We start from the raw sequence: 22880 nt of genomic DNA on the forward strand, positions 1-22880 counted from the left end.
ACTGAATAACATTGCAGATTAAATCTATAAATGAACCTTAAAAATATTATAAATATGTAAAAGTGTGAAGTAAAATTATGTGAAAGTGAGTTTTTTTGTCTGTTTGTATACACGTATTACATAGATAGAAATGGATCGTCATGTGGACGAAATCGCTGGTCGCTAGTTATAGAGAAGGTGAAACCATAAAATACTCGATCTTGGCTATAAAAAAAATAAATGATTTTAAAAGTAAATAAATAATGACTTCTAATAAATTTATACTTCAAACGGTATCTCTCAAACGTAATGAGTAAATAATATTTTGTCTTTTTGATCTTACTTTAAACGTCTTATTTGTTAAATTCTTGATATTATTTCATAAACATTAATTGCATTTTTGTTCAAATTTATGATTAGTAATATATTAATGAAATTGGAGCATTAATATTTCTGATAATTAATATTATGTTCATATAACAATTATTGTTTACAAAAGTCTTTTAAAGATTATGCTGCTACAATTTAATGTTAAAAACCCTTATTTAGATACATTTCTTTTTGCATTTATCAAACACGTTAATGGAACATCTGATGAAAAATGTAATCATTGCTAATAGATATGAATAACACTGATTGTTCATGGTACCTTTGACGCATTGCCATTTCTGGAAATTAAGGTGTTATACTTCGGTACTATGTCATTTAAGTACCATATATATTTAAACTATTGATCAATAAAATATAATACAAAAGGCGGACTTAATGCTATAGGCATTCTTTACTAGTCAACTTTTAGGATGTGCATAAAATATTCAGGGATGGTTTAAAAAAAATGAAATTATTTATATGTCAGTATAAGATGATAATTACATACATACATAACTCTACAAATTGAAATACAACTAAATGGTAGCAGAAATACTAATGGAACTATGTTATTTACGCATATGACTTTTTACTTTATCTTATTCTGATATTATTACTTTTTTATGCGACTTAGAATCGTAAACAAACTAATGATTAACTTGATGGAAAGTGGTAACTGTCGCCTATAGATATGTACAGCAGCATGGACATAACAGACTATAGTGTGTCGCTCATGATTTCATTTATGCGTTCCCATTCCAGCGAACTAAGATGTTATGCCTTTGTATCCTGTAATTTCATTTGCCATATCCTAATATTAAGAGTAGGTTCTTCAAAGCAAAACTTGGACATGCAAATACAATTCCTTCACGGCAGAAACACCAATATATTAGTTCACAGTGTTATAGCCCATTTCATGTATATGAAATGAAATGAAATGAAATGAAATGAAATGAAATGAAATGAAATGAAATTTATTTGCTAGAAACATTGTAGAAAAGGAATACTAAATCAATATCACTTGAATTCAATATCAAGATAGACAGAGCGAATAATTTTTTACTTGTAACTTTTCTATGACTAATACTATAAATAATATTATGTCATATGAAGACTTTTGTACTTATTGTTACGCGTACTAATGTATCGCTAACAACAAAAAATGTACAAATTCTATATATTAACAGGTAGTTGTGAACAAACTTGTGTATATCAATTCAAATTATTGATAATTCAATTTACAGAATAACAACAATCCCATTTAAGGTATGTAGGTGATTTCGACTGGGTATAATTATGGTCAACCAACACGTGTCGTTTTACCCATATTTTGAATATTGAAATCCTACGTGACAAGGGCGAAGGTGTCACTATGTTCATTCACGTTAATCTCCAAAACCGCTCGATCGATTTTAATAAAGTTTTCTAAATGTGTCTTGTTTGCTCCAACTTCTTCAGGTACAGATTAGTTTTTATCCTGAAAACATAACAAGCACTGAGTAAGAAGCGCTAGGCGTAAAACAATGTTCGTCGTTTTTGCCTAGCTAAATAATGATTTTTACAATATATATACATACATACATACATATATATATATATATATATATATATATATATATATATATATATATATATATATATATATATATATATATATAGTATATTATTGATGTTCAATATCACTCGATGGTTAGTTAGTTATCTACCTTGATCTATTTAGTTAGTATATTTATACTAATGTACTATTATTTATACATATGTATCCTTATGGAATTTTGTCTTATTGTTATATAAATGATATGCAATTTACTTGGTTACTTTTTTGTATTTACTGTGTCTGACTTACGCTATCTACCTTTCGGTACTTATTTACTATTTATGTTAGGTTGTCTGTAAGAGATTGCTTTTAGCGATAAGGCCGCCTTTTATATGTGCACATTCTGTAAAACTACTCCTTATATAATCTCTTTTGTGCGCAATAAAGAGTTTATTTTTAATATAGTCAGTTGGTAAGACCCCCCCCCCTGGGCCAGTAGTTTCCATGCTTGGCAAGCGGCTTGGCAAACGCAGACTTTGGTGATGATTAAAGAGAGATACTGCTACTCATCTCTCAACTGTTAAGATCACTTAGTCGCCTGTTTCGACACCCACGGGAAGGAAATGGGTGGCTTATTCTATACCGGGACCATACGGTATGTTTTATATAAACAATTTTGCTCTAAAATATATATGATAATAACTACCTAATACATATACGGGTATTAAACATCACGATAATTAACAGGTGTAATTTAACCCTGGAAATTTCCACCAATTACCTAGTGTTTTAAGTGAAGTCTTATGTATTACACCTACTTATATTATTATGAGCCAGCCTTATTTTAAGATTATGGGCTATTTATAGTTGTCTAATTACTGAATTATGTATATAATACTTATTATACGAATTCTCAGTAATAAATCAATATTGACAAACGACGTATCAAGGGCAAACAGCTGTTGCAAAGTAGTCATGATATTATTATTGTCTTAATAATAGGGATATTTGCAAGCTATAGCAACCTCTTTTAAAGTAGGTTACATAAAATATGTAAAAGTTTTAAATTGCACACTCAACTCTGTTAAGTTCAATTTCGTTTTTAATACACCTTTCTTTGTAAAATAAAAAAGACGTCTCAATACATTATCCGTAGTCACTATAGGTATATTTGTACATTTTTCATAAAATTAATGTATTATTCATTTAATTTAGATCAGTTTCAATATGCATATGCAGTACTATTTAATACTAAACAACACGTTTGATTTTAGGATTTCCCCACAAGAGGGCAAGGCAAAAATGGAAAATTGTTTTCTAAACTCCAAAAAGTTGCTAATAAAGAAACGCAAAGATATCTACAAGGTTTTAATCATACATAACTATGGGAACAAAAATACATTAATTTACAAAACATCCACAGTCAATTGTAGAGGACCGATAAAAGCATATTTTTTCAAATTGTATATCCACAGCTGTTTACATGATCAATTAGCGTATGTCAGGGAAAGTGTTTAAGATTGTAAGAGAATTTATGGTAAGACAAGGACGGATCTTAGATGATCAAAGAATAAAATAAAAAATCTAAAATGATGCGACTGTATCCATCCTTCCTTCAACAACCAAACAAAACAACGCTATATTAGCAACTAGTAATAATATCAATATGATTATTAAATGTTTTTTTATGTTGTTGACTAATTGAATTGCCGATTCTGAGGCACCATTTTTCTAAATTTATCTCTTAGTCTTATATTTTCATTTGATAGTTTCACGAAAAATTACTTCTTTTTTGATAACTAGATTTAAAAATAATTTTCATTAAATAAATGTACTGGCAATTTAGTTTATATTTTTCCTTAACCAAACATTTTTGGTGTGATATCAAATGAAAATTTTAATTATAGAAATAAGTTTAAATATCGCCGCTGAATCGACCCCATTATTATTGCAAAAAAAGTAAAACTTATAATATAAAACTATTAAAAAGAAAAACTTGACTTATAACTTTTCTCACTAGAAACACAAAAATATTTTCTAAACTCCCACAAGTTACTAATAAGGAGCCGCAATCAGACATACAAGACTCTAAAGATTGTGTGTCCACGGCTGTTTATTCTGCCAATTAGCGTGTGTCAGTGAAAGTGTTTCCAACGATAAGGGAATTTATGGTAGGCACGGACTACTCTTAGGTGATAGGTTACAAGGGAATTTTAATGAAGCATTAGACGATTAAACTGCTAAGTTAAACAGTTCGTAGATTTATATTCTAATGAAATCGTCGTAAAAGTATCTCGGAAAGCTTTGATCGCTAAATACGTTAAAAAGTAATGCTTTCCCCCTAACGCAGTTCATTTTGATAGGTACATTAACGTTTTATAGATCTTTTAGTAATATCGCCATTTAAGCTAAAAAAAAGTAAGCAAATATTTTTTTAAATGTATTTCCTGTTTCATATAAACTTGATGAGCATAGGCGTTTGAGTTAAGGTCTTAATAAAAAATCTTAATATAATCTTCAGGATTTTTATTAAGACTCTTCAATCACCAGAGGGAGACTTTGTACAAAAGTCGTTTGCTTGAGTACCTCTGTCCCATTCGTGTTTCAACCGTAAAGCAGTTGTGTTTGCATGGTTGTGTTTCGGTTTGAAGGGTGGGATATGTCGTGAATTTACAGGATACAGAGGAATAACACCTGAGTCCTCAGGAATAGCAACGCATGGGGAGTATCATGTTCGAAACAGTATACTCTGTTATGTCCATAGTACTGCTAATGTCTATAGGTGACGATAACCACTTTCCATCAGATGGGCTGTCAGCTTGTTTGCCATTCTAAGTTGTATAAAAAAAAAACTTCTGAAGCAAAGGTAACAAATACCGAATATAGTGAAATAAAAAATTTGTTTTACTCTGACTTTTTTAGGGCTGAATGACTATATTTAAGTAAGTGCAATCAGTTGCAGAATTAGAAGATAATATTGATAATTATAATCAGCATCATTTTAACCATTTTTACTTTACCGCTGAATTAGTGGAATTATCTATGAAAGAAGTTTATTCTCCTAAACTAATAAGAAACTAGAACAAGCCACGTGATTCAATTTTTTTTATGGATGATAATGGAATGGTAACCCTACCCGTGCTATCGGTATACACGATACTAGGTAAGGATGAAGCAGGTCATTTAGCCCATCGTGACGAATTCAACAAGAATTGTTCACGGTGGTTTCCAGGGGCAACCACGTGGAGGTCGACCTAATAGTGCATATTGCTATCAATGGGGCTGTTAAACTCCATTGTTAACAATCCCTTTCCCCTCACGTGTTTCTATTAGCTCCCTGCAACACATTTTAAGTCGTAGCTCCATCTAGTATGGAATTTTCCTACACTGCATTTGCACAAAATATTATGATTAATTTAATATGCAAAATTATGACAATTAAATAAAACTACTTTTACATTTAAAATATTAGTGAAGGTAGTAGAATAATCTAGGATAAGTTGATTTCACTCATTAAAGTCACCGAATCAAATTCAGACCAATGTGTTAGTGAAACCACAACACAGGGAACAAGTAACGAGTTCTGCTCCGTTTCAAGTTGAAAATTTCACGGGGCTAATTAAGCTTTCTGTTTCAGAGATTCGTTAGTTTAGAATATTCACATTATGGTAACGTAATCTCCAGTTTCCGTGTAATTGGGTTTGGTTGATTTAAATTCTTAGTGACATTATTGCCGTGACATTTAATTTTGGTAGTAGTATATACAGCCGTGCACTAATCAATTTGTTATATTTTTAATAGACTTTTAAGTTTATTTTCATAATTTAAACGGTGCAATTTCTATTCATTTTTTTTATACAATTTAGAATGGCAAACAAGCTGACGGCCCACCTGATGGAAAGTAATAACCGTCACCTATAGACATAAGCGGTACTATGGACATAACAGAGTACTATACTGTTTTGCACATGATACCTCCCATGCGTTGCATACTGAGGTGTTATTTTTCTATACCCTGTAAATATACCGCCATATCTCATCCTTCAAACCGAAACACAGCTATGCAAACACAACTGCTTCATGGATGAAACACGTATGGGACCGAGGTATCCAAGCAAATGACTTTTGTACTCTCTCTGATGCATTTCAGTCCATCATAGAGACAATCTTGTGAAGGATAAAATTAGACTAGAATACAAATTCCAGCAACTACTAAATACTTCAATCTTGAAATTTAAACTAATTTTAGATATTGTTAGCTAAGGTATTGTAATAATAATGTTAAATAATGTTATTTTTTAATACTATCTACTTTGAAATAGAGAATGAACTCCAATCGACTGTAAAAACAATAGATAGCATAAAAGTATGAATTCTAATAAAGCAAACACGAACAAAGTCGCTAGAAAAGCTGATACGAAAAGAAAGCTTGTGAGAAGTAACATGAGCTACCCTATCATAGTATTCCAGTACATACTATACCAGTTTAATTACTTATTCAAATAAATTATCAAGACAACTTGACTGACAAGACAAATTGTCTGAACTACCTGCTTGATGAGAGTTTGCTAAACGTCGTATTTGGATGCTAGGCACGTTTCATATTGCCGGATTGTTAATGTTATTATGAGAGGCTATGATTAATGATTTTTCGATAAACGGCCCAAATTTAGGTAACTTCTGAAAAGTTAACTCATTTGTTTGACCTCTTTATTATTTATATTATATTTTTGTAAAAGGAAAACACAATTTGATTTTAGGGCCAAATTTTACACCCGAGGGGCAAATTTAATGCCCAATTTAGACTTTAAACATTTATTGTAGCATAAATATGTAGTAGGGTTGACCTCGATTAATCAAAACAAACAGTAGAAAACACTTTTCGCCGTTTTTGGAAATTTCATCCTAAAAGGAGTGAAATGGTTATGAAAATTTGTATAGGCATTCTGTTATTTTTCTGTATTTTTTTTTTTCTTTTTTTATTAAAAATAAAACGCTTTTCAGCAGTTTTTTGAAATTTTATCTTCGAAGGAATGAGATAGGAGATGATTTGATTAAGTTAAAAATTTGTTAGTTTTATATAAATGAAGTTAAGAAATCCAAGTTTTAAATTTAACCTTTTACTAAGAAAAGATAACATGTAACATGGGGATTTACAATATAACCGAACTTCAGGAGGACGAAGTCACGAACACCAGCTATAATTTATAAGATTGAGATAGATAAGTGATACCTGCGAGAAATCTAATGTCACATGCGAACGAAGCCGTGCGGAGAAGCTAGTTTTTTTTTATAAAAATATTGTTGACTAATGGATGGTACTTGGAATGAGACTATAAATAGGCATACAACCTACTATCAATTCGATGGTAACATAGGCAACATTCAAAAAATCGTACGAGTAATTGGTTTTCTATATAACGTCAAAGAAATTATAGGCACAACTTACAATATTGTAAATATTTCTAATAGCAAAGAACCCTTTGAGTTATATAACTTCCTCACGTTTCTTATAAAATAAATATATTCTATTTCCTTTTCAAGTCGTGTGCAATGTCTTTGTATGGATAATTGAAAAATAAATTTCACTCGGATCATTCTCGTATTTGAATTTCAATGAGAGCTCGGGCGGTTGGCTCTGTATTTTCTAAATAAATTACTTGTTTCTTCGCAAACCGTTTACTATTCTAGACCTAATTTACATGAATAGCGAACGGAGCGTTCTTTGTGTTTTAAGTTGCAATTAATTATTCCGCTTTATGCAAATAAACGCAAACGCGTCAAACTCGGACTTCTGTAGTCATTTGCGGCGGCGGTCAAAGCGTATGACGGCTAAAATCATAATATTTTATGTAAAGAGTAGTGAGTTAATAAAATATCTCCTGCACTCATATCGTGACCCATCTCTAGTAGCACGGTAAAGTTAGTAGACTTTATTCTAGAACCCTACATTCCAGGGCATCCCAGACGGATTTTTTTTTATTTTACTTTTGTGGTTAACCTACGCATATCAGTTATCGTGTATTTTAGTTTAATGACGACCACTACTAATTAATAAAGCTAACACCAAAATTTGAGTTTATAATATGTTTAAAAATAGCGTGGGATTTCTTAATACCCTAGTGAAGAAATAGTGTGAATATTTTTGTCATTTATATATCATAGCTTTCACATTTTAATTTAATTATACGACTTCATTGATAACAATATTATTTTATCTTAATGTAATGTAATGTAATAAGTTAAATTATTTTTATATAATCACACAGTTAATAATGGTAGATATATATTATATAATAGTGATAGACAATGGTATCATTTGTGCTATTAAATTACAGTTATTTTAATATGGTACCCCAGTACCCCTTTGTAGGAATACTAATATGCTAGACAGCGTATGATTCCAGGGTGAATAAATCAATTTTGCTACCCAAAAAGCTACATTATGGACACACATCGATAAACTACGATATTTCGTTGATATTGATAACCTACATTGTAAATATTTAAATTTAGAACATGGAATATATTGAAACAATTTTTTTTTTTTTTTTATATTAATAAATAGTCTTTTTTTTTTTGCAAATAATAGACAGTAGTTTTAATGACGGCGTTGCATCGAAATATTTTTTTTATACGACTTAGAATGGCAAACAAGCTGACGGTCTACCTGATGGAAAGTGGTAACCGTCGCCTATAGATATGAGCAGTACCATGAACATAATAGTACACACACATACTGTTTCGCCCATGATACCCCCCATGCGTTGCCATTCTTGAGGATTCAGGTGTTATTCCTGTGTACCCTGTAAATTCACTCCATATCCCACCCTTCAAACCGAAACACAGCCATACAAACACAACTGCTTCACTTCAACTGAATAGTACCAAAACCTTTTCGGTTGCATAAATAATTGTAATAACTATCGTGTGTCTTATTATATTGTAAATATTTATATCAAATTTACTCACGATTTAAATTCGAGGATGCCTGACTAGTTCTAAACCCAATGGGAGTCCTTATTCATGAGCGCGGTTCAGCACTGAGTCACGAGTAGCACTGCTCGACCAGCGTGCTGTTAAAACATGAATAAAACTGATATTAATAAATACAATTGTAATAATCGGTTCAAAAGTAACGAGGTAATCGAGTAACATTTACAAAATAAAAATCAAACTAATTTAAAACCTTCTTTTAGATATCGTTAAAATAAAACAAAAATTTATCGTTATTTTACGACCTTTTAGGGTCACATCAACAGAACTACTAAAAAGTAATACTTTTTAAATAACTGACGACAATATACTACTTGTGTTACTGAGATTAATGTTATTAGATCTATTCTATACAGAACTAAACGAAACGGGTCACTGCAATCCCCCTATCTTATCTAATAAACTATTTTAAACTGCCCCACTTTAGAGACAGTTGCTTTTTTCGGGCACGATTGCTTGTGTAATTTATTGAGAATGACGGGATTAGTGTTGTTAACGCATTCTCTTATTATTTTTATTTTGACTTTTTTATTATTTTTGTTATGATTTAAATAATACATTTGGACAGAGTACACATGTTAATTTATCAACCATAATATTTTCATAGTACTATATAATGAACTAATTTTTACCAGTCATCCAAGAGACATGGCAAGACAGATCAATGTGTCCCTAATTGTCATATAATCGTTTAGGACACGCCAAAGGCGTTAGACTACTGATTGTTTCTTATACTGCAGTATTATGTATTGACATAAATAATAGATCTATGATGTCAGTTATATTTAAAGATAAGTTTTGACATTGCTTACATGGTCTAATTAGAGTTTGCTGTATCAAATAATTGATGTGTGGTATGACCTTATTTATAATAATAATAATACTTAACAATACATCAGTATGTCAGCCATAATATCAACTATGTAATCTGTAATGTAACCTAATGATCCTACACGATTGCCCGTATATAAATGCTTTAAGCTAGTCACCGAACTACGGAGAGGAGTTTTTTTTTTTTTTTTAATGGATGAAAATGGTATACACCGTCAGGGCACCAGTGAAGGATGATAGGTGAGGATGAAGCAGGTCAGTTAGTCCATCGTAACAAATTCAACAAGAATTGTTTACGATGGTTTCCAGGGAGAACCACGTGGAGGTCAACCTAATAGGGCATATTGCTAGCAATGAGGCTATAAAACTCCATACAATCCCTTTCCCCCTACGGAGAGGAATATGCTCAGAATTTCTTTGAGTGATAAGAACCGAAATGCGGATATCCGCAGAACCGCATATGTAACATACATAGCCCAAAGGCTAAGTAAAGTAAAGTCACAAAGGGCTGATCACATAGCTTCATGAAGCGACAATTGATGGGGAAGAAAGTTTCGACCCCATATGAACAAATACAGTGTAGAATAATCCTCTAATAGATGGAATAATGACCTCAAATGCATTGCAGGAACTCAGTAGATGCAGGTGGCTCGAGACCATTCCTTATTGCAGTCCATTTGGCGAGGCCTATGTTTAGCAGTGGACAGATAACGGCTGATACGATGATTATGAATATTACCTAAGTTAAACGATACTATGAGGGTGTTTAATTCTTTACTAATTTCATACAATACGAGTATCGTTTAAAATAAATCATAGATACGAGTTTTTTATAAAATTATATATATATATATATCAAATTACTCATAAAATTAAATATAGTACATTAAAGTATCCAATTTCTTCGGCAAAATCCAATATAGGGTTAGAAACAGATGTAAGTTCACCGACACTATCGATCAGCGTCAATAATATAAATGCGTAGGTCAACGACTCAACCGGTGACCGATATTAATTTACATTTAATTTAACATAATTAAAAGGCCCTTCCTATGAGAATGGCATACGGAATATTAAAAACATGTAAGATTGCCCACATAGCCGTATCTACTGCACACACAAGCATATGCATATATATATATATATATATATATATATATATATATATATACAAATAAGTAATTTTTCATTATTCTACCTCCTAGTTCGAAATGCAGTTTCATCTAAGTAAAACGTGCAAGAAACTCAACTAAATAAAACTTTCTAAATAAAAATTTAGTTTACAATTTATAAAATAAAAATAAAAAGTGTGGATAAATATAATCTTTATACTAATCATTAATTTCATATTGATAAAAACTACAACCAATAGCAGTACATATAAACATACAATTTCTTATAAAAAGCAGTTTACTTTAAAAAAAAAGGATGCATTCCACTTTAACTCATTTCGCGGCAGAATATGGGTACGTACTAAATACACTGTCGTAAATACAACGTAAGATCGTATATCAAGAAGGGTCAATGACTCCTCCAAAATCCATCATCAATTTTACATCGGTCTTAATGCTGACGCCGCAGTTTCTGTGATCACTCTATAAAATTTGTTTAGACTTATTTATGGGACTTCCCAATTTTAGTAAACCGAGTCTTGTGTTACGGAGATTTGTATTTATTAACCTAAATATTTCATTATGTATTATATAGGTATATGTTTATATATACTATATTTTATGTGTATGATATGTATATTTGTATATATACGGAATGCCTTTGTCAAATTTTATTGTGAATTAATATTATTGAAAAAAACTACATATATGTATAAAATGAATTAATAAATAAATGAAACACAGTTTAAGAATATGTCTAAAAATATCTACACTTGAATAGATTATTAAAACACAAAAAAAATCGTCGAAATAAGATAATTATTACATAATATACAAACATGCAAATATTTTACACAAAACAAATTAATTGTTATAAAACTGTCATACTAAAAATAGACTTTAAATAAAAAAATGCAAAATTATATAGTCACAGACGCCATTTAAAAAAAAATCAGTGTATACATCTTTTAAAAATTATGTATATACTTGTTAAGAGTACCTCGTTTTCTGAAATTATTAAAAAAAATAGCTGATTTGAAAACAATAAAACATAATAAAATTGAAACGCAAAATCTAGATATTTCAACGAACAAGTATATTTCTACCAACTGTATCGATCTATTACAGTCAGAGAGCCCAATCATTCACTAATATCGGGTGAACTAATTACAGGAACTTGATAACAATTAGCGAGAGAGCATTTGTCATAGTAACAAATCTATTGTACTAAATTGCGACTACTCTAATGAATTATTCATTTATTGTGAATTGTGACGAGTAATTATTCAAACTTGTTTACATTATTGCAAGTTAATAATGATAGAAATAAAAAAATAACTGTTTACCTTAATTGTTACAAAAATAAATAAGTATGCTAATTATCACATGATATATCCTGACTCCTTTAAATTATATACACAAAACATCGAGTATCAAAAACAGATCAAAATTGAGTCAGCCAAACGTCTCTTTAGCAATTAGGTTAAGTTAACAGATTTGAAAAATTTAGTCAACTAATGAGACGTTTGGCTGGCTATTTTTTCAGTGTTGCAAGTAAAAATAATAATTTAAAAATTAGACAGTTTAATTTGAATTAATGAACTACTTTTTTGTATATTATAATCATGTATATTGTATATATAATATATACGTATTGCTTACAAAAATAATAAACGATGTATATTTCTCCTATATACTGAATAATGAATACATTCTAGTATTCCGATTCACGTGGATAAAAAACGACATGAACGTAGGTAAACAAATTGATTTGTATATTCTGTCAGATGTTTCGTTTATACATTACTTTGGAAAGTAGGTTGATATGAGAGTAAATAAGATGTAATAAAATAATGAATATTTGAGTCTAATTCGTTGTTCTTGTCATCACGAAACTTGCTGTAAAATTCTAACTTGCGATTCTTATAAAAAGCCACAGATGGGGCCACTTTATACGGATATTTATATTAATTTTATTTTTGCATTAAAGATAATGCAAACATCGCCCGTTTCACAAGAAGCGCACACTTACGTCGACCCTAATTTACTTTGAGTGAAAAGTTTATGTTCATTTTCGCTAGACTAGTAGTAAATCTCAAAAATAACGTCCTGTTATTACGAAGTGGATATTTTTAAAATGCATCCTAACCAGAGTATATAAAAGGCCACCCGTTACGCGATTTCGTAGAAGCTATTGCAATAGAATAATAAAACGAGTGAAGTGTGTCATTAGGGTTACATTCATCTATTTATGTTATAGTCTATGTTATTTTTGGATAGCATGTTAGTTATAGCAACGGAGCATCGATTAAGACTCGTTGTCTGTGAACCGAGATGTTTGCTTAGAAAATACAATGAATAAATAGAGTGGACTCTATAAATGTATTTGTAAATGTATACTTTTTAATTATTACAAAAAAGGGCTTACCTTTTGTTGATAATTTAAGAATTAAAATCGTAATACGCTGTTATGTTCATTCATGTCTATAGGCGATGATTATCACTTCTCATCAGGTAGACCATCAGCTTGTATATCATCCTACCATGCTACTATCATGCTGCAATGGAAATAGACAGCTATTTCCATTAATAGTAGGTCCATTCCTCCTAAAGGAAAAGATCTATTTTTTGCCATTTATAAAGCTAAATATCTTTAATTTAATTATTTACAATAGCACAAGTTTAAGGTAGTAACAAAATAAAACATACGTTACACTAATGAAATACAAAAAGCGGTATATAGTAGCTCTTAAAATATTTTTTGGATAAAAGAGAAAAGAAAGAAGGTGGTAGCTTTTTGTCTTAAGAAATATTTTCTAAACCATGATGGAGATTCATCAGCAAAACAATCCCTAAGAAGGTTACTAATAATATCCATTTCATCTCGTACTATCGTTTTTTTTTTCGTCGTCGTTTTTATTGACCTAGTCAGACCTAGTCATTTAGAAGTAGCCGATACAGGCTTTGGAATGAATTTGATAGTAAACAGATACAGAGAAAAAACTTTATTATAACTAGTTATTAATTAGTTAAATCGTTCAAATACGAAAATTAGTATATTATTCATTTGGTAGTTTAATTATTTTTATTGATAATAAAAAAAATAAAATTATAAAATTAGTAATTATTAATTATTGAAATAACAAAATCATTTGGATTCGCATATCGTTACTCTGTGTTCGACATATCCAGTTAATTTAAGGAAGGGCTTGCCCATTCTATGTGATTCCGGCATAGAATGGGCAAGCCCTTCCTTTCCCGTGGTTATCGTAAGAGGCGACTATGAGAACTTAATGATCATTTGATGAGCAGCAGCATCCCTCTTCAAACATGACCAAAAGCTTAACTGCGGTTACCAACCCGCCTGTCAAGCCTGGCAATTACAGGCAAAACCCCCTTTATGGGGAGACCTAGATTCAGCAATGGACAGTTAACGACTGATATGATAATCGGTTAATTTGTGTCTTTTACGGATATCCTCAATTCGAAATCTATCTATACGTAGGCTTCTCCGTATATCACTGACCGACTTGGAACTTCCTTATACGGCTAGCAAATAGAATATTAATATTGCTTTAATAAAGTTGAATAGCCACCTTTTTATGACTTCCAACTATCTAACACCTTAAATGATTTGCTTACTCACATGTGTGTAGTATCTAATTGCGTAAACGGACTAAAAATCCCATAAATTAATCATCCAATTAACACAATGAAGAGAGAAATTATCTCAAAGTTATCTTTGTTCAAAAGTACGCACTACGTCATACCCTCATTAGCACCTTACCGTTTCATTTTGCGCTTACAAATATAAATTTTAACCAAATTTTGAGAGTACGTAAAGGCATTTATGATCTCTTCGACCTTTATTCAGTATCGTGGATATCATAAATCGTTCGCATATCATGAATTTTAATTTGGCGGAAATCCGCTGACAGTTTACTACGCGCATGTCAAATAGTGACAGTCAAATTAATAGAAAATAGGACAACGATGAAAACCTTTATTTAGTTTCGTTATTTTTTAATCTAATTAGTAGTTCATTATAAAAATATAATAAATGCATAAATAATTCTAAACAAGTAGTATAATTTAAAAGCAGAACAATACATTGAGAAGGATAAAATTCCCACTACTAAATAAAATACCAATTTAATTTCAAGAAAAATATGTCTTTTCAGATCGGCCAGTCCTTTTACGTATAGGTTATAGCAAAAAGTTGGTCGCTTGCCAAGAATAGAGAAGGGGCAACAATTATCGATATGTCGATAATACTATAGGTCAATTTATTTATCTAGATTATTACTAGTAAAATGGGGATTAAAATTTTCTGTGGAATTTCGGTAGTTTAGAAATTAGATAGATAGATACTCTTTATTATTTCGCCCAATAGTAAACAATTAAGAGATATCGTTAAATCAAAATTACGAAGATATAAGATATATAGATAGATAGAAGATACAAATAAAATTATGAACTAAAAATCGAATTCCACACGCAAGTGTAAACAAAAACTAGTCATTAATATCTATACAAATGTTTTTTACTAAAATAATAACATAATATTCAATTGAAAAGTGGAACGAAATACTCGCATAAAGCCAGCCAAAATTACGCGGTTTAAAACTTAAAGTTACCCATGGGGATATAGTTAAGGAGAATATAAATTTATTATTATTATTCCACCTGTTACTAGATTTGCTCAATTTAGCCTATAAGAACTTGTGCAAAGGTAAATGAATAAAAATAATACAACATAAACCATTAATTAATATCTATAACAATATTATAAATATAAAATACTTTACAGATATCTAAAGCTTAATAAAATTTCAATCATACTTTTATTTAAATAATCTGTAGTTATATAATTAATATTTAATTATAATATGTATATATATAGGAACTCAAGATTTTTAGTGCAAAATTACAAGATATATTTAAAGTATTTTATTTTAAACATTCTATCGTTACCTTCATCATGAAGCCCTATTGACCAACTGGTCTTTCTGTGAATCGCACGAAGACACATACCCAGCTTTAACTTACTGACATACTAAACAGTTAAGTTTTACTGCAGCGCTCGTACATTATCATTACCATTTACAATCCATGACCATTTTAGTAAGCATCAATCAACCACTTATCAATGGTATTTGACGCGTCCCGGCGTGTTTCTTCGAATACATCTTTTGACAAATATGTCTTGGAAAGTTAATGCGATCGAATTTATCGCGGCAAAATTTATCAAGCTGTCGAAATGATTCATTGGAGTTTGTTTTGTTATTAATTTCAACTATCTTATCATACGTTCATAGGCAGAATTCAGTAGATATTATTTTTAATTGTAATTTAATTAATTTATAGATACTTAAATATTAATTAGGTATTTCAAATCATTTTTATATTTCACTATTATATAGCCACATTACAATGCACGACAATGATAGTTACGTATTAGATCATACAAAAAAAGGGATTGTAAATTTTAAATTAACAACTTCTGGCTTTGAAACAAAAGAAATGCTCACAACTACAATAATAGTTTTCTAACAATTAAAAGTGAAATGAAGTTTAATTATCGAATTGTACTATAACTGTGCTTTAAACACATTCGCATTAAAATTTGAAAAAAAAAATACTACATAAAACGCTGCATTATTACATTTTCCTGTTTCAATATCAATTCATATGAAATCATTACACACTGTTCAAATGATTTAGCAGGAAACAAACAAAGCAATACATTTTTTCCTCGAATTATTTTACAATTTTCAAGCCTCTTCATTATTTAACACTCGGCTCTCAGGATGAGATTTTTTATCAAGTAAATCTTATTATAATGAATCCAGTTTTCTTTACCTTAATTTGCATGAAAAGTGTTAGTGCCGAAGTGTTTCCTTGAACGAGATTTTAATACTGCTATTTAAACTGAGAGGCTTGGGGCTAAGTAATGCCTATTAAAATGCGGTTCTAAGATGCATTAACTTTATTGAAAAAAAATCTTGGGTACACGCCAACAGATTTCAATTTATAGCTTCGAGTAGTCTTTCAATGTTAGACTAGTTCCCGCAGTTTTGCTTGCATGAGTCAACTTAAATAGAATTTTCTATTTAAAGTAATGATTCATGCAAATTTATACATCCATTATGATTTCAAAAATAATATATCATTTATGCATTTTATACACATTTTAGATTTGCTCTCTCAACAACTGTAAATTTATAGCTATATTGACTTATATTATATTACTGATTGGAAATTTGAGACACGATAGCTAAGCAAACATCCATAACTGTTATAAATACAGGAAAACTGTCTTGAGGCAATGAATTAAAAAGAGTAAATAAAATCTTTATCAATATTATAAAGAAAACCAATTTTGTTTATTTATGGAATAATATAGTAAATGTAATGGAAAAGGACATAGGCTACTTTTGTATCGATCAATCAATTTGACCCGGTCATATGGCCTAAGTCACGGACATAGTTACATTGTTAAGTACTTGAATTGATTAACATCTCGACGGGCATACTGATTCATTCTTTGTTATTATGAGCTTTATAATGACTGACGTTTTATCCAAATTGACTCAATTTAATACTATTATTACCGCTTCATTTACTTTTGGAACAACGCTTTTGTCATACTTTTCTATTAACTTTTTTAGATAGCCTTAAAAATAAGTCCAAGGATAACAGATAAGGGCACTATGATGGGATGGAATCATATTTTCCATTTCATTGGGCTCCAAATCGGTAGTTTAAATTTAAGCTCGTTCACCGGCTATTGTGCTATTGAGTCTTGAATCTTTTATGTAGGTCATGTTACAAATACACTTGTATTAAATTTTTCTGAAGAAACAAATTCTTCAGATGATTTGAATTTTTTTCAAAATTATATTATTCTATATCAATTTAGACTATGTTAATAATATATATAGATTATATTATTTAACGTATCATGAGTTTTCATCAAGGTAATAAATCTAGTTGCTTTTCCATAATAGATATAACTAGTTTGGTTTCGTGTAATAAAATAAAATTTGTGTAATAAAATTATTAAAAAACTTGATATATATTGAAGCAGTCTTATTTCTTTTTGCAATATTTACTCTGATATAAGTTAATTAAAAATTGAAATACATACAAAAATTTCATGTCACGATATTCGATTATATATCTCAGAAATTGCTCAAACGATTTTAATAAAATTATGTAAAAGTGTATTATTTGCGCCAACTAGCCACAGTTTTTGCTTATATCCTGATAAGATATAAAAGTAGATGGCAGTAGTAATGCTCCGAAAAAGTTCTACGCAACAATGTTTACCGAAGCAGCTTGTACATACATACATATCCGTCACGCCTGACTCTCATTAGGATAGGCAAAAACAATAGAACTCCAAATGCTTCGATTCAAATAGACCTCTTTCGCTTCCCATACATTTATCAATCTTTTTATACACGTTCGCCGGTTACGGGTACTTTTAATTTGGCCTTCTTCATCACGTTGTCTATTTGGTTGGCATACGTCCGTCTTGGACGGCCTCTACTGACATCTCCAGAGCGAAAGGGATTGTTAATAATGCAGACTACCAATCCCACTACTAACAATATACACTGCCAGGCCGACCACCCCGTGGTCCTCCCTCCCTGGAAACAATTGTGCTGAGTTCCATGTGTATTCATCACGATGGGCTAACTGATCTATCTTTTCATTTTCACCTATTTCCCCTTACTGGTTATCCACCAGGCGAGTTACTATACCATTATCATTTATTAAAAAAACCGGCATCTCTATGAGCTAGTAGTTATATAAAATAGCGGAAGTTACGCAAGTATGAAACAAACCTACATATTGTTATTTACAGGATTTTATTATATCCGTTCCCTACTTTGGAATATAAATCCCGAGGCATCGCTTTAAATTCGTTAAATGGTTTATTAGCGGTATGCGCTAACCACTAAATGTTGTTACGTAATTTAGTATTGTAATAAACGGAACAATGAAAATGATGGAAGTTTTAGTATTTCGAAATATAAGCCTAATCAATGCAATTTCAAAATTTCCTGGAATTATAATAGATTCGTTATAGGTAAATATTTTACATGCATGAATATGTATTATAAGTATAATAAATAATATTTGTCTATAATAATTTATCAATTAGAAAACCCGATAACGCAATCACTTTGACATTATCACGTATAATGTCAGTATGATATTATTGACATTGAAATCATTTGTATCATTTTAAGAAGATATTTTTTTGTGGAATTAAACATTTTTTTATTCTAAATAAACAAGCAAAACAACATCAAATATCATCATCATCATCTTTATAGCCTTATCTTAATTATTATTTGGAATCAGCGTAATATGATTTTTTCTTCCATTCTTCTCTATTCGCAGTCACACACCACATTCAGTCCCATTGTGGCCATATCATCTTTCACACAGTTCATCCTTGTCTTTTTAGATTTTTTTAATCGCTGATGATGGAATGATATCCCTTCGTAGGCAAACAGATGATAAGTGAGGATGAAAACTGATCAGTTAGTTCGTGATGTATTCAAAAATTAACCAGAAAAAACCGCGTGGTTTAAACGTGATTTTACTAACAAAGGAAATGTTAACAATTACTAACAATTGTTTACACTCCTGTCTTTTTAGGTTTTTTTTTTTTTGATGGGTGAAAATGGTATAGCAATCGCCTTTGTAACATACACTGGTCTTGTCTTTTTATTATTATATTAATAATTATTATTTGCTTTAACACTATGAGATCATGATTTTTCTTTTTCCAATTCATTCGTTTAAAAGAAATGGTAAATTTTACTGGCAGAAAAATGTCTATAGGCAAGTGCGCCCTGTATATATAAATTTTAATGTGTGCAAAATAAATAAATAAAAATCCATTAAATTATTGATAATAAAATTTCGAACCCCCTCTGTATAATCTAAGAAATAAGTATAATGTAAGCATAATCCAAGAGATATTGACCATTCAACAACCGTACTTAGCTTTTGTTTTATTCTGAAAATAATGGTTTTACTCACTGATTAAATCGTTTTTGTTCTGGAGAATACAACATTGTTTTACTAACTTGGAATGTTAGACAATGTAGTCAATATGTTTACTAACTCGTCAAAGTTTTTATAAATGTGAAAGTGAGTTCTATTTTATTATTCATTATAACGATAAGTATATATATATATATATATATATATATATATATATATATATATATATATATATATATATATATATATATATATATATATAGATATACATATATATATATATATATATATATATATAATTATTAATTGTCTTTTTAATATAAAAAAAGGCTTAATAGGGTTTCTTAAGAATCAGCAACACGCGCGTAATGTCTGATGTTACAGGCTTCATAGGTTGTGATAACTACGTTTACTATCAGACCAGCCGTATTCTTGTTAATTTATTATATAAAACAAAATAAAGAAATACATGTGAAAATAAATCATCATAAAATCATGTCATTAAAATTTTTAAACACATTAACTTATGTATATTTTTGTCAAGAATGTTCAAAAATTTTAAAGTATAATGTGTACATACAAAACTTCTAACAATAATATGTGTGTCATCTTAAATACTTACCAAACAATGTGAAAGTGAGTTTGTTTGGATGAGACCTCTTAACAGGCCATCCATTTAAAATGAGATAGATGATAGATTAGTATCATAATACTATTCTATCTCTGTTAATCAAAACATTCAGATCACGCGGACAAATGGAATAAAATAGAAAAAAAAAAAATGACCACAGAACAATTTCACGTGAGAAGTACACAATCAAAATTAGAGAAGGGAAAAAAATAAGTGACCAAAGAGTCCCTATTTTAGTATTAAGCCATCAACAGCGAGCATATTCTACGAACACACACCCACTGTTTGTAACGCTGATATTCTGAAAGGTCCTATAAACGAACTCACTCGCGACTTCTACAATACTATATATATACTAGCAAACTTCTCCGGCTTCGCACAGGTAGATAAATAAGTATTTTATATAAGCTTTAATAGGCAAATTTTTAATACTTTGTAATTTTTATAAGGATTTCTACTTTTTTAAATAATATATGTCCTATCGTACTTACTGGTAATGTAGCTTTCTATGTATAAAAGTATTTTTAAAATCTGTTGAGTATTTTTGAGTTTTTCCATTATAAGAAAAAAAGACAATCAAACCTTTCTCTCTTATATACCATCATCATCATTATATCAGCTTTTAACTATCCACTGCTGAATATAAACCTCTCCCGAGGGGGATTTGCCAGTAGTCGCCATGCTTGGCAGGCGGATTGGCAACCGCAATTAGGGTTTGGAGTTATTTTATGAGGGACGCTGCTGCCCATTCCTCGCCCTCCCTTAGTCGACTCTTACGACATCCACAGGAAAGGAAAGAGTGGCCAAAGTAGGCAAAGCTTAGTTGGCCTAGGGGTGGCCTATTCTATATCGGGATCACACAGACCTTTTATATATATTAGTATACAATTATTAGATATAAATATGTAATCAAGACATCCATAAAAGTCTATTTATATAATCACTTTATTTCAATTTAAATGTTAACACAGTAACTATGTCAAAATTTATATCACATTTCGTGATTTGAACATTAGATTAAAAATATGCAGTAGGTGTGTTACGTATCGTTTCAAACCAGAAAATTTAATAGTCAATTCGATAGTTCATCGAATCACCATTATGTTAACTCGAAACACTCGAATCCACATTCTATTTCTCATTATTCACATTCGAATAAATATTAATCGGTTCCGTGCAGTATATTCGATTCCCAAGAAAATAATTGTTAGTGTTTCTACGTATTGTAATAATAAACACTTAATCGAATGATTTAGTGCCAGTTACCTTAAGATATTATTAATTGTTATAATAGGTACAATAAACTCGTAGTAAAGGTCAAATTGTAAGCAACGATAATTTGTTCTGACAGTAATTATTATAATAAATCATCTAAATAGGTACATAAAAGAATAATTGGCTGAACGACAAATAGCCAAGACTACTGAATCTAGAAAAAAAAGTGGAATATGGCAGTGAATTTATACGGCACAGAGGAATAACGCCTGAGTTCTCAGGAATGGCAACGCATGGGGGGTATCATGGGAAAAACAGTAAACTCTGTTATGTCCATGGTACTGCTCGTGGACAGCATGGAGTTGTATAAAAAAAGTTAAATTAAAGTCCATTTTAAGTTGCATAAAGAAATTTAGTTTTTACCCAGGACTTTATCAGCGTTATGGAATATATTTAATGATCGTGATAACATATAGCTTATGTATTACTTTATCCGATATAATACGTTTATACGAAATTTCAATAATTTATTAAGTCATTACGGTACTAAGAGGTAAACGCAAAAGCTCACTTTCACATTAATGATATTGATAAAGATTATTAAAAAACGCACATAAGAGTTCGTTATACATCCTAAAATTGAAATCATTAAAGATGTCTTACCAATAAAATTTTGATAAATGTTCGCATTTTTCCAACATGAGTTGAGAAATAATAAAATTACTTGTAATACATTTGTCATTCATAAATGACCATGATGTTGGTATTATGTAAAAATATTCCTTTGCCTACATTATCCAAAAAAAAAAAACGATAATTGTAACAAAAAAGAACTGAACATGATTCAAACAATGTAACAACAAAACGAGCGTGCACGATTTGTCCTACACTCAAATACTCACACCTACACGAATATAACGGCTTATTGTGTTGAAAATGCATTGCGAAACGTAGATAGATACAAATAGGCAAACGATTGTATGTATGGGGAGGTAAGAATAAAAGAGACTACCAGCCCCATTGTTACCAATATATACCATACTAGCGATCCCCGCGATTTCGCACGGGTAACAAGTTAGCTAGATAAATTAGTATTTTATGTTAGCTTCAATAGATTTTTTTTTATACTTTAAGTTATATTATACTATATAGCTCATATTACTTACTGATAATGTAGCTTTCT

The 22880-nt window shown here is 30.2% G+C and overlaps 1 protein-coding gene and 1 long non-coding RNA gene across 6 annotated transcripts in view; one reads left to right on the top strand and one right to left on the bottom strand.

The window, feature by feature from the left end:
* The window catches only part of LOC113521401 (collagen alpha-1(XVIII) chain-like), a 225684-nt gene that overhangs the window by 23487 nt on the left and 179317 nt on the right, over positions 1–22880 (top strand). The gene's annotated exons all lie outside the window — the stretch shown is intronic.
* On the bottom strand, positions 1339–16092 carry LOC128201553 (uncharacterized). The gene is made up of 3 exons (XR_008253285.1): positions 15925–16092; positions 8858–8961; positions 1339–1825 (listed from the first exon to the last, which is right to left on the bottom strand). It is a non-coding gene; the product is annotated as an uncharacterized LOC128201553 (long non-coding RNA).

The sequence above is a fragment of the Galleria mellonella genome, unplaced genomic scaffold, assembly GCF_026898425.1.
Source record: "Galleria mellonella isolate WM207_F2 unplaced genomic scaffold, CSIRO_AGI_GalMel_v1 utg55, whole genome shotgun sequence".
NCBI classification, from domain to species: Eukaryota; Metazoa; Arthropoda; class Insecta; order Lepidoptera; family Pyralidae; genus Galleria; species Galleria mellonella.